The sequence below is a fragment of the Macaca thibetana genome, chromosome 5, assembly GCF_024542745.1.
Source record: "Macaca thibetana thibetana isolate TM-01 chromosome 5, ASM2454274v1, whole genome shotgun sequence".
NCBI lineage: Eukaryota > Metazoa > Chordata > Mammalia > Primates > Cercopithecidae > Macaca > Macaca thibetana.
Genome location: NC_065582.1, coordinates 130,067,447 through 130,082,092, shown reverse-complemented (window position 1 = coordinate 130,082,092; position 14,646 = coordinate 130,067,447). Strand labels below are relative to the sequence as shown.

The window sequence follows — 14,646 nt, the reverse complement described above, 5'->3', positions numbered from 1 at the left end:
AGTGGACAGTATGACATAATAAAAAACACACATTTGATCTCTGTCTCCAGCTCCTGTCACAGAGCTCTTGAAAATAATTTCCTGAACAACAGTTTTGTTAAGTGAATATCTTTTCTCTATTATTTGGTCCTTGACCTTGCTTTCTAACACAGAGCTCTAAATACTTTGAAATTTTTGTGTTTTGTTCTAATGAGGAAAACATTGGTGGGCTCCTGGGTAGAGGCTGGTCATCAGAAAGACCAAACCAGAATTAGAAGCTTGAATCTTTCAGCCCCAGCCCCCATCCTCTGGGCAGGAAACAGGGGCTAGAAACTGAGTTAATAATCAATCATCCCTACATAATAAAGCCGGCATTAAAATCTCTAAACTACAGGATTTGGGGAGCTTCAGGGTAGGTGACCATCTGGAGGTCCTGGGAGGGTGGTGTGACTGCAGTGGGCATAGAAGCTCCGTACCCCTTCTCCATCCATTGCCCTATGCATCCCTTCCATCTGATTGTCCCTGAGTTGTGTCTTTTATAATCAACCAGTAATCTAGTAAGTAAACTTTTTTCCTGCGTTGTGTGCGCTAGTCTAGCAAATGATTCACCTAGGGAGGTGGTTGTGGAGAGCCTGATTTATAGTTGGCTGGTCCGAACCATGAGTGACAACCTGGACTTGGGATTGGCATCTGAACTGGGAGCAGTTTTGTGGGATTAAATCCTTGACCTGTGGAATCTGATACTAACTCTGATTAGTGTCCGAATTGTAGGAGTTGATGTTAACTCTGATGAGTGTACGAATTGAATTGAATTCTAGGATACCTGGTTGCTGTCTGCAGAGAATTGCAGAATTACTTGGTGTGGGAAACTTTACACACAGGCACACAGGCACACACACACACACACACACACACACACACACAGAGTATCAGAAGTAAAGTACTGAGGGTGCAGATAAAGAGAAAAACAGTGAGTTTTTTCTATACAGACAGTCTCACATCAAACATTACCACGAGTCTTTTCATTTTCTGCCCTGGGGCCTTCTTTGAAATCTGAAGCCACAGGTACCTACTTGGCCCATAGGCAAACGAAGCCAGGAAGTATAGTAGGTGTTCAATCAATACATGCTGAATGATTGAATAGTAGAATATGACAGATTGCCATTAAACTGCCTTGTCAGTAGACGAGCACAATAAGGGGCACATATATTTGGAATCTGAATTACTTGGGACATAGCAGTACTGTCCAGTAGAGCTTTCTGCATATCAGTGCTGTCTAATAAAATAGCCACTCTCCACAGGTGGCTATTTAGCACTTGAAATGTAGCTGGTATGAATAGCTGGTAAATAACCAATTTTTAAATTGAATTTTGTTTTAATTAATTTACAGTTAAATTTAAAGAGCCAATTGTGTCTAATGGCTCCCATTTTAGATAGCATAGGATAGGAGATGCCAACTGCTGTCACAAAAGTCCTCTTACTCCTTGTCACACTTAGCCTAAAAAGTATTTATTTAGTAACAGTTTGTGGGTACACAAAATAATTAGCCTACCTGGGAAACCCGCATGGCTTGGAGCAGCCCCAAAACTACACTGCAAGCCTTTTTTTCTTCTCAAAGTCAAGGTCTAGCAAAAACAGGCAGGTGGAATCAAGAAGTTGTTGCTTGTGTGGAGCTCCTTGGCTTGTGTTTACGATGAGGTTTGAGCATAGACTTTCGCTGCTGTGTTTCTCTGTGTTGGCGCAGACAGAGGAGCATGTGACTTAGAAATGCATGTGACAGTTTAAATCCAGCCCATTCAGATTCATTTACATTTAAATAAGAAAAAAAGTGCTGCTTTTAAACAACCATTCATGTCTAGGAAAACATCTTTGAATCCTCTAATTTATTATTTGAAAAAGTCCCTTTCACTAGGAAGAAAAGGAAATATATGTTTTATGTAATTGTCAGTGTGCAGGTTGCAAAGACTGAACCTCTAGTTTCAAAGAAGTTTCTAAACTTGGTAAGCCCCTCTTCCCATGACTAATAATAAACAATGTTTTGTGTGCACACACCTTGCTCTGTATGGTTTAACAGCTAGGTCACAGGCGGGCCTCAGGTGCTCAGGGCTTCTGTTCTCAGCTCTCTCACTGACTCAGCCTTTGACCTCAGGAAAGCTGGGTTAGATTTAGACCAAAGGCTCCACAGTGCACAGTTGGAATATGTGCGTCCTACGGGTTTTGCTCCTTTTCTGGAAACTCACAGCAGCACTTTTGATTCTGCTTTGATGGTATGGGTCACAGTACAGCCATACACCATCTTGACCAGTTCCCCAGGCTTTTCAGGGACTACCTTCCCCTTTCTTCTCTTCCACACTCCTCTCTCTCCCCACATTACTTTTCTATGATGACTGTGGCATCATTTTAGATCTTGGAGTTACAAATAAATGCAGGCAGGTGAGCCTCATATATACTCTTATTACTTAAACCTGCTTGAAGCAGTTGAGCACATTGGTGGTTGGTTGGTTGGTTTGAAGCAGAGGATTTGATCCCTGCACAACTGCAGTTCCCCAAGAGCACAATGACACTTTATGTTCCAGACCCAAATCGTCAGTTTCACTGCACTCCCCACAGTCCCTCAGACCTAGATTCCAGCTTGCATCTGTGTATCAAGGCTTCCTCTCCTGGGACCCCTTGCGGATGAAATCTGCTGTAGGTTCCAAGCTTGCAGGTTTAGTTGTTACGGCTCTTTAGAGGTCCTAGGGAACTGGGAAAAAAAAAAAAAAAAAAAAAAAAAAAAAAAAGCAAAGGCCAGTGTGGCTGACAGCTACTGGGGAGATTCTGCCATCCTTCTGCAGTCCAAGAACAACACGATGCCTCAAGCTGATTTCCAATGGCACATTTTTTAAATTTAGATTTTATGACTATGGCTTTTACTCTGGGTGAAATGAATTGCTACTGGAGGATTTTGAGCAGAGGAATGACAAATTAGACTTAACTTTTAAAGTCTCCCTCTGGCTGCTGGATTTGGATCTCTGAATATTACTCACCCTTGCATTTTCCATTGCTGTGTTCCTGGCAATAAACTTTATGCTTGCTCTGCCTGCTGGGCTCGCTTCCTCTCCCTCACAACCTACAACAGGCTCTGCTCTTCCATCTCTGCTTCTAGACTCGACCTTAGTCAGGGAGGCAGCTCTACCTCCTGACCCAAGCATCACTCTTCCTGGCCATGCTGCTGCACTGAACAGAGCCAATGTAGCTGATTCCTTATCATCAACAATGTATTAATACTTTATCATCTGAAATCAGTATTGAGCTCTGTATTTATTGAACTTCGCATGGAATTTTCATTTTTCTTAGAGATCCCCAGGTCAGGATGACCCAAATTGTAAGTGCTCCCTCTCCCACACTGGCACCTTGACCCCTGCTGGTCTTGGTGTCTCTGCTTCTCACCTTTAAATGTGTTGCTTCATAAGGATGTTCCCGCACTTTTCTGTATGTGAACCACTGCCTTTTCATGATCACTTATTTTAAAAAAAGGCTGAACTAATTAATTATTGAAAATTAACTGTTTTTGATAAAATGATAGAAAACCTGGACAATACAGATTGACTTAAATAGGAAAAATATTTGCAAATATCTATAATCATACTAATACAAATATATTTTCTAAAATTATATGCATATATATGTATAGTTTGTTTTACAAAATTACACTATATACCTATATTTGCATTCTACTCTTTCACCTTATAGTATATAATGAGCATTTTCCAATCTTGCTAAGTGATTTTTAGTAGCTGCATAGTACAGTGTGGCTATATCATTATGTAACCTCCTACTTAAGTAATTGGACTGTTTCCAGGTTTTTGATATTATAACCATGATAGTGCAAATGTTATATATATGAATATCTGAATAGCTCTCTGACAATTTTATTCAATTAAATTCTCAGAAGTGGAATTATCAGGTCAGGCCAGGTGCAGTGGCTTATACCTGTAATCCCAACACTTTGGGAGACCGAGGCGGGTGGATCACTTGAGGTCAAGAGTTCAAGACCAGCCTGACCAATATGGTGAAACCCCATCTCTACTAAAAATACAAAAATTAGCCAGGTGCAGTGGCAGGCACTTGTAGTTCCAGCCACTCAGGAGGCTGAGGCAGGAGAATCGCTTGAACCTGGGAGGTGGAGGTTGCAGTGAGCTGAGATCATGCCACTGCACTCCAGCCTAGCAACAGAGCAAGACTCTGTCTCAAAAAAAAAAAAAAGAAAGAAAGAATTATTGGGTCAGAGGGTAAAAACATTAAAGGCAGCCTAAGACTCTCTAAATAAAACTTCAAATCCTGACGGCAGTGAGAAGAGTCACAACGTGGTCCAGTCCCCTCATGATCCCTGACCATGGACAAGATGTAAAGTTGGGATGGATTCTAGAAGCCTCTGCGTAAGCAAGGGGTTTAATAATTTAAACTAATTTCTAAAGAGCTGCACCTGCCGGAGCATTTTAATCAATGTTGATGAAGTAGCTTCAGCTATCAGGAATAGCAGATGGGTAAAGACGTCTGGCTTCACACCACTGCTGGCTTCAGTTCTTAAGAACTTGAGTTCTTTCAGATGAGCAATGGGCATCAGGCAAAAATGTAATCATCTTCACTCTTTCTCTCAGTGCATGCAGTGAGCCACCAATTGACCTTTGCTCTGATTGCTAACTAAATTTTGAGATTATACTAAATCGGAAGAGCAGCTATTCAATGGAAATGAGAGACCTGCAAAGCATTAATACTATTTAGATTGGGAATGGGTGGGAACAACAAATTGCTTAGGTACTTGCAATATCAGCAAATCAAGGAGAGTAGGATTTTATGTAGACACATAACAGCAGAGAACCGCAGGGTGATTTTTTTTCATGATTTTTGCGCAACAATCATCCTCTGAATGATTACTCTCCTACAACTGTATATTGATTCTCAAAATATACCTGTGATATAAATCAAAATACTTTCCTCTTTTGCAGATAAGGCAAGGCAGACAAACAGATTATTTTATTTGTCTCAAATCATTTATTTAGGCTTAATTCATTTCCTTCAATTTTTATTTGAATGCCTCCTATGAACCAGGTACTGTGCTGTGTTACAGACTTATAAAGATCATGCAAACAGGATCTCTGACGTTGAGGAAGGCGAAGTGTACTCATGGAAGCAAAAATTCTGATAATGTGTTCGAGTACACTTAGGGAAGAAAAAAAGCTGCAATATATTGAGAAGGAAGTAAGCTAAACCAAGCCTAAAGTTAACATTTGTTTAGGCAAAAACTACAAATGCACCAGGAATCTGATATCTGGAAAAATGACATAAATGTGGATCTAACACGTAAATTCATTCTCCACTATTGAATCCTAGAGATCAGATGCGTTTACACCCAAATCAACATTTGTAAAGATGAATAACTACTCTTTAGATCTTTTTCCAATGCAATAATTGCTCTTCATAAAAGCTCATTATAAACAATTTCCATATCAATTAAAAATCAACGCCTTTATTTGCATAATTGGAGAATGCCATGTCATACATGATGCTGGCTCAAGAAAGAAAGATTCAGATGAGCAGATCTGTTTACAATTGCAAATGCTAATTAAGGGAAATAGTTGACCCTAGATAATTCAGTGATAGACTACAGAGTTTGGGGATTATTTAGACACTTTTCTTTTTCTCCTCTTTTTTTTTTCCCCTCCTACTGGATGGGCTTTCCCCATTTGCTACTTACTAGTACTCTCTCCTGGGCCTGTAGAAAGGCAGAAAGTTGAGGTCCAGCATCAGTTTTGCAACTCCATAGCAGTTCTGGTGAGAGTTTGGAAGGAAACAATATTGAAGAACATATACTAGTATAAATAATGTTTGGAAAATTTCCAGGAATTTTAATGGTCTTTGATACTTCCAAGTCTTTTAACTCAAAGAATGAAAAATTAGCTAACACTGTCGTTAAACATGCATAAGCTCAAGCTTTCCAAATTTTTAAGTGTCTAATCACCATTTAAACATAAGCTGCTTGTCTTATATTTTTAGAGGCATCCAGACAGTCCAAGGCCCATGCTTCACTTTAGGAAATTGAATGAATGTCACTGTAACAGGACACGTCCACGCAGTAATGGTCTCCCTGCTGCTAGATAACATCTGAAGCAAATCCACTGATGAGAAATAAATGGGGAAGCAAAGCAGAGTGTATTTTCAGAGCCAGAAACGCTGACCCTTTCAAGGCACTCGATCATTCTGACTTTGTTTCTATTTATCAGGAAGTGAGTGTTGAAGAATGAATCATGTTAGTTCAATAGATGCTGGCAGGATCAATAGATGCTTTTGCATCATACTGTTACTTGATGCTTGCTGCCAGAGAGGCTGCCTTATAAAGCAGAACCATGGCCAGAACAGCACTCCTGCCACTGAGAAGCAGTCTGCTCTGGCTGGATCAACTATTTTACATTTGAGATCAATTTTTATTCATCTTTATTTCTGATCCTATCTCTGGTTGAAGAAATAAGGCTCAGCAATTTGGGATCACCTAGACAGCAGAATCAGCTGTCACTATACTAGTAGGAGAGTTTCATATATAAGCTGACACTTTGCTCCTTCAAAGGAATGATTCTTATTGTGCTTTATCAAAGAGTGAGTGACTCTGTTTATGCATTAATTGCCAGGACTTAATGCACTGTGACTCAAGTGTTCATCTCTACCTCATGGAGTCACTGACTTCATGCTGATTGGAGGTCCAGCCAAGAAAACTAAATTGCTTCAGTATTATTTTGTTAAGTAAAATTTGGAGTGCATTTTTCCAGTTCCCACTTCATTCACTTTGAAATCTTAGTAAAAAGGAAGGAAATACATTTCCTTTTCCCCTACAGTGTTGAGCTCTGGCTTTAGAATAGACCTACAGCCTTGTAACATAACTTCAAATATCTCAAACATACACCTACAACCTTGTCATATAACTTTAAATATCTCAAACACACAAAGCACAAACACTCCCCCAAATCTTAGGGGTTGAGGAGAGAGAAAGACTTCAAAAGAAGTACTTAGAGCAAAACATTTATGTTTAACTGGCTCACTAGGTGTTCCTATTTCCTTTCTCCATGCCACTTTCTACTGTGCAGTCAGTATTTACCTTGTTCAGCCTCCTTGAAGCCAGATGTGACCAAATGACACAGTAGCAGCCAATGAGCTCTAAAGGGAATGTACTGGGGGTTTCTGGGGAGGCTTTTGATTTCCTCATAAAAAGGACAGACATGGCTGTCATAGCTCCCTTTCCTCTTCTTCCTGCCTTGCACTTGAGTCTAGTACCTGGAGCTGCAGTAGACCTTTCTTGTGAGCATGTGGTGACAAACTGACACTTAAGAATGGCTGAGTGGGAGAAGTTTGATCTTCTAGTAACATTCTTGAGTCCCTGCACCAGCCATGGACTATCTATGGTCTATGAGAAAAAAAAGAACCACAATTTGCTACCTACCTTCATGGAGCTCACAGTCTAGCAGGAGAGATAAACTGTAATAGAGTTTACCTCAGAGGATACAATAAGACCCACTGCAATAAATTCTAATATTAGGTAAGCAGATGATACGGTGAGAGTTCATAGGAGTAGCAGCTTATTCAAACTTTTGCATTGAGGGAGGATTTCCTGGAAGAACTGAGACCTAAATAGGACTTCATTTGGCAAAATATTTGGGGAAGATAATTCTAAGCAGAAGGCAACATGTACAAAGGCCTAGAGGAGAGAAGGCATGATATCTTTGGGAAACAACCATAAAGAGATTGGTATGTATGGAGCTTAAAGTGGAGTTGAGTGAGATGAGGTTCAAGAGGTAAGTACAGCTATTATCATGGGTCTTGAAAGCTTATGCAATGCAAAATCAATCAAGGACCTTCAACAGTGAAGTGATAGAATCAAATATGCCACAGTGGCTGCAGCTGGGGAGAATGAATTAGAAGGGGAGAGTTTGCAGGCAGGGAAACCAGTCAGAGCTATGCTGTCCAATATCATAGCCACCAGCCACATGTGGCTACTGAGCTCTTCAAATGTGGCTGGTACAAATTGAGATTATTTAAAGTGGAAAATGCACATTGGATGTCAGAGACTTAGTGTAAACATAACAATGTAAAGTATATCATTCATTTATATATCTATAAGTTTACAGTGATCACATGTAATGATGATATTTTGCATATGTTGGGTTAAATAAAGTATATTTTTTAAACTAATTTTATCTCTTATGTTTGCTTTTTAATGTGGCTATTAGAAAATTTCAAATTACATACACGGTTTGTGTACATGGCTGACATATTTCTATTGAATGATGGGTTACTTTGGCAATATATGTAAGATGATAAAGGCTTTAGTTAAGTTAAATGCAATTTGAGTGAAGTGGACTTACTTGAGGGTTATAAAGAATGAGGATAGTGCCTTTCTGCCCATAGATGCCACCGAAGAAGCATCATTAAAGTCTCCTTCACCCTGCTGTTATGTCTAAGTCAGAGTCTCCTAAAGAACCCGAACAGCTGAGGAAGCTCTTCATTGGAGGACTGAGCTTTGAAACAGCCGATGAGAGCCTGAGGAGCCATTTTGAGCAATGGGGAACACTCACGGACTGTGCAGTAATGAGAGATCCAAACACCAAGTGCTCAGGGGCTTTGGGTTTGTCACATATGCCACTGTGGAGGAGGTGGATGCAGCCATGGATGCAAGGCCACACAAGGTGGATGGAAGAGTCATGGAACCAAAGACAGCTGTCTCAAGAGAAGATTCTCAAAGACCAGGTGCCCACTTAACTGTAAAAAAAAGATTTATTGGTGGCATTAAAGAAGACAGTGAAGAACATCACATAAGAGATTTTTTGCACAGTATGGGAAAATTGAAGTGATTGAAATCATGACTGACCAAGGCAGTGGCAAGAAAAGGGGCTTTGCCTTTGTAACCTTTGATGACCATGACTCCGTGGATAAGACTGTCATTCAGAAATACCACACTGTGAATGGCCACAACTGTGAAGCTAGAAAAGCCCTGTCAAAGCAAGAGATGGCTAGTGCTTTCTCCAGTCAAAGAGGCAAAGTGGTTCTGGAAACTTTGGTGGTGGTCATGGAGGTGGTTTCGATGGGAATGACAACTTTGGTCATGGTAGAAACTTCAGTGGTCATGGTGGCTTTGGTGGCAGTCATGGTAGTGGTAGATATGGTGGCAGTGTGGATGGCTATAATGGATTTGATAATGATGGAAGCAATTTTGGAGGTGGTGGAAACTACAATTATTTTGGCAATTACAACAGTCTTCAAATTTTGGACCCAAGAAGGGAGGAAACTTTGGAGGCAGAAGCTCTGGCCCCTATGGTGGTGGAGGCCAATACTTTGCCCAACCAGGAAACCAAGATGGCTATGGTGGTTCCAGTAACAGTAGTAGCTATGGCAGTGGCAGAAGATTTTAATTGGGAAACAAGGCTTAACAGGAGAGCAGAGTCAGAGAAGTGACAGGGAAGCTACAGGTTACAACAGATTTGTGAACTTAGCCAAGCACAGTGGTGGCAGGGCCTAGCTGCTACAAAGAAGACATGTTTTAGACAAATACTCATGTGTATGGGCAAAAAACTCGGGGATTGTATTTGTGACTAATTGTATAACGGGTTATTTTAGTTTCTGTTCTGTGGAAAGTGTAAGGCATTCCAACAAAGGGTTTTAATGTAGATTTTTTGTTTGCATCCATGCTGTTGATTGCTAAATGTAATAGTCTGATTGTGACACTGAATAAATGTCTTTTAAGAGAAAAAAAAAAAAGAATGAGGATAGTTAGTTTATGTTGATGGTTGTATGAGAAGACAGAGTGAGTAAAAAGAGTTAAGGATGGCTCCCAGGTGTCTGACTTGGGCAATTGAGTGGATATCAGTGATTTCCAATAATAAAACAAGAAAATAGCAGGGGGAGCGGGTTTGAGAGGAAGCTATTGAGCTCAGTTTTGGATAATTGAGTTTGAAGTCCTCAATACTCAGTTTGAAAAATTGGATAGGCAGGTGTGCATATGTATCTAAAGTTCAGGAGACAGAGTTGGTGAATTTACACATACAGACATCATCAGACTGCAAGTGGCATTTAAAGCCTTGAGTACAATTGAGAGTACCCAGAGAGAGTAGGCTGTAGTGGCAAGAGGACTGAAGAACAACCATAATAAACATATAGACTTCATAGCTATTAAGCAAATACCAACACTTACTCTAAGGTAGTGTTTTCCATATTGTGTTTTCCAGAACACTAGTCTCACAAGATATTCCTAAGAAGAAATCTTTCTGTGACTGGGAAGAATATTGCCCACTAGAGGTTACAACACACACTAACATATTCACATAGCTACAGTTCTGAGAAGTCCCTGTAGCAAAGAGACCTCTTTAACCAGGCATTTTAAAAATCATATATAACAACAGAAATCTTCTTCTCCTCCAATAATACTGGTTAATTTCTTAGGAAATACACTCAAGGAACACACTTTGTGAAGTGTTTTTTCTTTGGTAATCCAGTTCATCAGTGGGACAAAAATCAAATAGAATATATGATTTTATTAAATTTATGGCCTTTAATTTAATTAAATATATGGCCTTTAGGGCAGATTTATAAAGAAATTACATGTCATTTCTGTCAAATAGATATATTTTCCATGTCTAGTTTCCTCTATGCAAGTTTAAGCATACTTTGGGGCATTTCAGTGCTTTCTAGAATTTTAAATGATTGGATTAAAATAAATACCTGATTTTCTCTGAGTAACTTACTAAGAATGCCAAAGAACTATTGTAAGTTCATAACAATAACTAATTCTTGTTTTAAGTTTGAATATGAGGTATCTAATGGTCTAATAAAATATTATCTCATGGAAATAAAGTTTGAAGGACAAAAATACTTTTTCCAAGGCATCTATTAAAATTTAGGAGAGGCACAAAGTTAGCTGGGCTTTTTGTTTCTTATAAACTGCTTATTCAGTTGAAAAATGTACAAGCTACCATAATTTACATTACTTATGGTGCCTTTGGTGTGTTGATTCAAAAAGTGAGTTGGGTGATAACACACCTTATAAGAGGCAGCAGATGGCATAATAATTTCCATTGCTTAGCAGCTAATACGTTATCCGCCATGGGCAATGTCTAGATTTCTATGCTAATGTAGAGTACTAGAACATTTAACAAAAGGAAGCCCCAACTCTCACAGTCAAGAGACTAGGTATAAGAGGCAGGTGTTACAAAATAGTAAAGGGCCATATCTAATAAACAAAAGGATTCAGACTAAAATTTTAAGTTTTCTTCAGATTGAAGGTATCTTGAAATGCCACAGTTTTTAAAGCCACTTTAGAACCTGAGTCATGTTATCAGTTTGTACTTACACAGTCAATTTTACAGAAGAGGTTAAATAAATTGGATCTTACTTTTCCTCCAAAAATTTCCACATGCTAGATGAGGAGTTATGGGAGAAAGGGTGACATAACGGGAAAAGCACCAGACAATGAATACCTGCTTCTCAAACTCACTAGCTGATTATCTTTACTAGATACTTAATTTCACATAGCCTCTACTTCCACACTGGTAAATCAATAGAATTAGTAGCTCTACCCACTTCACAGGGTCGTTGTCAACACCAAAAGCAAACAACAGATTTTACTAGAATGTAAGCTCCATGAAGGCAGATATTTTTGTCTTTTTTGGTTCACTGCTGTGCCCCTAAAACCTAGAAGAGTACCTGGCACATAGTATCACTCAGTGAATGCTATAAAAATGAGTATTATAAATATGTAATATATTATATGTAAGGTATTATTATTATTCGCTAAACCAGTGAAGACAAACAAAGTAGAGAGTGACTCGTTCAAGTTATTTACTAAGTCAGAAAGAATTTAAGACTGGATTTCAAAGCAGATCTCTTGACATTTTATCAATTTGGTCATTCAACAAAATTTTGACGGTATGTGCCATAGAGTATACTATGTGCCAGGCATGGTACAAATGCTGGATATACAGTGGTAAAAAAAATGTATACATAAGAGTCAAACATGGGATATAGACATTAAACAAATAAACACAAAAATAAATGCACACAAATAAATTGTAATAAGAAAGGAAGGAAGAAAGAAGAAAGGAATGAAGACAGAAGACAGGAAGAAGAACCTCTGAGGCAAAAACAACAGGATAAAGTTTCCTTAACTTACATGTAGACTAAATGTTTAAGCTAAAATTTACCCAAAAAACTTTTCACTCTTTTGATAAGATGTGTTTTTTTAGAGTGTTCATTTGTTTTTATACATATCAGTATTTCCAACTATTTCATATCAGTATTTCTACCAAATTAGGAGAAACTTAACAATATCATCTAGAATTAACCATCCAAGACAGATCTATTAAAATAAAAAATTAGAAAAACAATCACAGCATTAATCACTCACCCTTGTTATTTTAGTTCTCACGGCTAGACGCTTAATGGTGTTTGCTGATCTTAATATTAAAATTGGGCCATCAATTTCAAAACATACCTTCAAAATTATCTACTGTAGTTAAGTCAGGTTTATACTGTGCTTTACTTTTAGTAGGCAGTGAAAGGGTTTTATTGTGTTAAATTTTCTTCTTTAGGATGTTGAGGGTTAAAACTACAGTATACCTAAACATTATCTTCCCATGGGAATGTATATTTGTTAAATGATTAGCTTTCTCATTGAAAAAAGATTTCTTCCAAGCTAAAGACACATAATGAAGGCTATGATTTATTATTTCTTTGAATTCTCAATGAATCCATTAAGATGACTTGACAAGTCTACCTGCTTTTAATGGTTAATTTAGGCTTTTAATCTATCCAAAATTGGTTTTTACCTTGCAAGGCAGTATCAGGAGAAGAGCAAGAGTTGAAATCAACCGTTTCTTTTTAAATGAACACAAAGAATGAGAACATTGTATTTTAAATTAAGGAACAACTGTTGGTAAATATGCTTTTCTAGCCTGAGATGGTTGACAGCTAGAATTTTAAGGTCAGGTATTGCCAATTGATAACTTTTTTAAACTTTAAAAAATAACAATAAAGGCAGATGCATTTTGCTGAAGAATTTAAGAGGAAAAAAATAAATTTATATAACAAGACTACTGGAGATAGAAAAAAATGAATTTAAATACTGTTTAGAAAAAAGTGTGACGGATTTTCTTTTAATCATTTTAAAGTGATAAGCCTTCAAAAGCTTTCTGCTTATAAATTAATTTGTTATCCTAAGGAAAGGTAGCTTATAGCCTTAACTTTTCCCCAGAATTATAAATTTATTTTTAAATCAACTTTATTGATTTAATTGATATAATTTACCTAAAATAAAATGTATTCACTTCATACATACAGACAGCTCTTCTGTAACTTAGCTAGTATTTCTAGAACTTACAGTGCTATTCAAATCCCCACAATTAGGAAAAAAAAGACCTGGGAGAAAATGGGTTTAGAAAACCAATAGTCAGATACTATGCCATTCACACACACACACACACACACACACACACACACACACAAAGATATTGCCTAATATTACCTAATAAAATGGTAGCATACTTGAACAACTGTAAACCAACTCTAACAAACATCTGTAGAACACTCTACTCAACAACAGCAGAATACCTATTCCTCTCAAGTGCATAGGGAACATTCTTTTGGATGGACCATAAGCTAGACTATAGCACAAGCCTCAACCAATTCAAAAGGATTAAAATTATACAAAGTATATTCTCCACCTACCACAATTGAATGAAATTATAAATCAATAACAAGTAAATTTAGGAAGTTAACAAATATGCAGAAATTAATTAGCACACTAATATTAATAAATAGTGTGTCAAATAAGAAAGTACAAGGAACATTGGAAAATACTTTGAGATTAATGGAAATGAATATACAACCTACCAAACCTTATGGGATGCAGATAAAGCAGTGCTTGAAGAAAAACTTATGGTTTTAAATGCCTACATTAAAAAAGAAAAAATATATCAAATCAATAACCTAACCTCCCACCTTAAGACACTAGAAAAAGCAAAGTTTTTTTTACCACTTCATGACAAAAAACACTTAACAAACTAAGAATACAAGGACAGTTCCTCAACACTTTTATAAAAAGTATCTACAAAAACACCCAACTAACATCATACTTAATGGTAAAAAAATGTGAATGCTTTACTTACAAGACCAGAAACAAAATGAGAATGTTACCACTTGGTACTTCTATTCAGTATTGTTCTGGATGTTCTGGCCAGGGAAATTAAGAAAGAAAATGAAATAAAAAGCATCCAGTTTGCCAAGGAAGACGTAAAACTATGTCTAATCACAGATGACATGATCTTGCATACAGAAAATCTTATGATATCCACACACAAAAAAAACTGTTTAAGGTAATAAGTTCAACGAGGTTGCTGGATATAAGCTCAATAAACAAAATCAACTCTAATCCTACACACTACCAATGAACAACCCAAAAATGAAGTTGAGAAAACAATTTTATTTATAATATCATCAAAAAAAGAAACTATTTATGGATAAACCTAACAAAAGTACAAGACTTGTATACTGAAAACTATTACACATCATTGAAGAAAGTAGAGAAGACCTAAGTCAATGGAAAACCATCCATGCTCATGAATAGAAAGACTTAATATTGCTAAGATGGCA

General features: G+C 37.6%; 1 pseudogene; it reads left to right on the top strand.

Annotated features, from left to right (window-relative positions):
* Nucleotides 1–8,460: 8,460 nt before the first annotated feature.
* On the top strand, nucleotides 8,461–9,416 carry LOC126955709 (heterogeneous nuclear ribonucleoprotein A1-like; annotated as a pseudogene).
* The last annotated feature ends 5,230 nt before the right edge of the window (nucleotides 9,417–14,646 follow it).